Source organism: Mus caroli, chromosome 10 (assembly GCF_900094665.2).
Source record: "Mus caroli chromosome 10, CAROLI_EIJ_v1.1, whole genome shotgun sequence".
Classification (NCBI taxonomy): domain Eukaryota; kingdom Metazoa; phylum Chordata; class Mammalia; order Rodentia; family Muridae; genus Mus; species Mus caroli.
This window is the reverse complement of record NC_034579.1, coordinates 66,627,283-66,630,506: the sequence shown is the minus strand read 5'-3', so window position 1 is coordinate 66,630,506 and position 3,224 is coordinate 66,627,283. Positions and strand designations below refer to the sequence as shown.

Here is a 3,224-nt window from a genome sequence, read left to right as displayed (position 1 = left end):
TCATTGGCAGTTGTGGCTTTTACATAACTAATAATTTAATTTCAAATGTAACAACTTCTAATTTCTTTGAACGGAGACTACATTACTGTAGATCCTTGACATTTTCAAAGACTAGATCCTACTACTGTATTCTGCACTTTTTGCTAACCATTTGGGTAATAGCATGATAATATAGTAATATATGCTCTAAGACCTAATTCCATAAATAACAATTAGAGAAAACAGTATAGCGTGGTCTGTGTCTGTGAGCCCATCCAACCTTGTTCCCACCACTGCCTCTTCCTTTATGTATTAGTCTTGTTTGCAACTTGTGTTTTAGCAAAATGCTAAATCATCACACAATATTGATTTACAAACAATCAACTCCACAAATGTTTACACGAGAGGAAGTATTCTGGCTGTTTCTAGATTCTTCTACAACTTTTTCTTTTCCAGAGGGTTGGAGTTGCAAGGACATGCCTCACTGCTGAACTTGCACATCAGTAAACATGCTGCACACTGAGCCTTTTTGGGAGAGGCATTGGTTGATTCCAGTATTCTAAATACTTTAAAGAATACAAAATGCGACAAGGACACTGGATAATCTTATAGTTATATGTTTATTTATTATCTACACAGCATTTTTCTGTTCTATCAATGAGCAATTACCAAGTATTTACTTGGAGAGTTCCTAAAACTTTTACACAATACTGAAGAGAGTGAGGTCACAGTCACAAAGGCATGGATTCACATTCTGGATTCAATAGACTCAAGTTCGGAATGCAGTATTCAGTGACTACAACTGAAATGTTAAGTGCCATGTTTGAAATTGCCAGTCTAATTGAGGGGCAAAGTGATGAATCAGAGAGAGATTTGACAGCACGACTCAGGAGGACAGCACAGGAAAGAGAGGCTACTTAAGAGCAGTACAGGAGAGAGAACCAATGAATTTGGTGTAGTTGAGTTCAGTTGAGTCAGGGCAGTCAGTACAGTTCTGTTCCTGGAGTTCATCAGACTTTCCAAGCAGAGCAGTTCAGTNAGAAGCCAAGAGAGGCCCCTTTGAATCAGTCAACCTGAAGTCAGGTTATGAACCAGTACAGCTGAGTTGACCCAGCCAGCCAGAGTTTAATAACTACAAAGGGTGAACTTACGCAGCAGTAATCCTCTGAGGCAACAATTACATCAGGTGCATAAAGTTGCTTTCACATCTGGTAGGGAGAGAAGACAAAGAAAAAGAGAGGACAAGAGGAGAGACTACTGAAGATCAGCGAGAGAAAAGGGTGGTTGTGGCATGCGTGCCTGTGTGCGTGCGTGCATGNGTGTGACAGTTTCACTGGTACACTTTTACAGAGACAGGTTGCAGGGACAGTAAGTTAGACACAGGTGAAGACAGAACAAGCCAGAATATACTGTCAAAGTTAGCATGAGACAAAACACAACAGTTCACTGAAAAGCCAAGAGATGCCAGATTGAATCAGCTTGGAGAATTGGATTGTACAGAGGCAACAAAGTTCCAGGCTTTGGCCTAGAGATACAACAGTGAAGGAACCGCTCTGGTCTCAGCCCAAGCAGGGTATGAATACGGCTCTCTTCTTATCCTTTCATCTGAGGAAATAAAGGTGAAATTTACAATGAGCTCTGTGAACTATTATCCTCTAGCCAACATTTTCAATCTAGTATTTCAAATTGTAGCAATTTCAGAAGAATATCTTAAAACGTATTAGTAAAGGATTCTGATCATGCCATATTTTATCATTTATCATGTGTTTAGAAAATACCAGGAACAGCAACACAGCACCATCACCATTATTTTAGCCTAGTAATTTGCCAGTGGTAACCTTACATTGGAAGAGATCTCAATTTAAAAAAGAAAAGATTTGGGCTGTTTTAACTTTCTTCTGCATAGCAGTTTAATTCTAGTACTTATAGAGGCCCTATATGTACTTTGCAGTCAATATTAATCCAAAAGCCTCCTGCTGTATAGAATTCCATCACTGGCAACTTTCCACCCACCCTCCTTTGCCAAGGTTTGCAATTATAAACTTTATATTTTGTTGTCTTCTGCATTGCTTTTTTGAGATAGGGTCTTGCTCTGTACTCCAAATGGCTTGGAACTCAGAGATCCTCTTGCCTTGGCCTCCTGAACATAAAAAACACAGGGTCTAGGTGGGCATATTTCCTTGCTTACGCCCGCCCTCCCTCAAACCCCAGGCTGCCATCAGATTCTCAGTGATCACAGAACCCTACTGGGAAACAGAGATATTGAAATTTGCACTCGAGGAGGCTGCCCATCTAGAGCTTAATTACATAACATATAGAATTCCTGTGTGATATATTTAATCCTTCCTTGATTCATAAGCAGGTTCCTCAGTGAGTTTTGTAAGTACCAACAATTTTAAAGTGGACTGGACATTTGGTATAAATTGTTATCCAGAGGGAGACTACAAGTCACTTCAAATCTAGAAATGGTAAATTAGAAAATAATCAAATTATCAAATCAGAACTTAATTTATACTGGCATTGATTACCATTACAATATGGCTGATACATTAAAATCTTAACAAATACTGCTAACTAGGAACAGACATCATTGTACACAATAGGTACCAAGAGGGAAAAAAAATGGTAGCGCATTCATATATTTTTAATAAACTCCAGATTAAACATTCCCCATGGGAAGCTGTGCAGTGGCTCACACCTAAATCCCAGTTCCTCTGAGGTTCGGAGGGAGGAGGATTAGAACTTCTAAGTGCTTAGCTCGAGTCAATGTGTTAAGAGTCCTAGCCTGGGACTTTTGAGATGCTGTCTCAAGAACAATTTTACACTTCAAAATGATAGTCAACTAAATCAGAATGCATTTACTTATTTTACGTATGTTATTTATGTTTTTTCTGCAAAAGTTGTTTACTCTCAAAGCAGTGGATGCCTTTCGTTTTTTCTCACACCCGAGGAACTCCCCATACTGACTATAGATAGTATCATTGCAGTCATAACCTGGCCTTGGGAGAGCTACAGGTGTCTGTATTTCACTGCTACTTTTGTGACTACAGAACATTTACAATACATACTGGATGCTCCATGGTCTTGGAAGTCAAGTAAACCTGGCCAAGTGCCAGTTGAGACAGTCATTAAATGTGTATTTAGAAAAGGCACTGGGGCCGGGCGTGGTGGGGCACGCCTTTAATCCCGGCACTTGGGAGGCAGAGGCAGGCGGATTTCTGAGTTCGAGGCCAGCCTGGTCTACA

The 3,224-nt window shown here is 39.9% G+C and overlaps 1 protein-coding gene across 1 annotated transcript in view; it reads right to left on the bottom strand.

The window, feature by feature from the left end:
* Positions 1–580: 580 nt before the first annotated feature.
* Positions 581–3,224, bottom strand: part of LOC110303159 (ZW10 interactor) — a 20,036-nt gene continuing 17,392 nt past the window's right edge. Inside the window, exon 7 of the mRNA XM_021174129.2 lies at positions 581–1,584. The gene's annotated coding sequence lies outside the window, so the exon portion shown is untranslated. The remainder of the gene's footprint in view (positions 1,585–3,224) is intronic.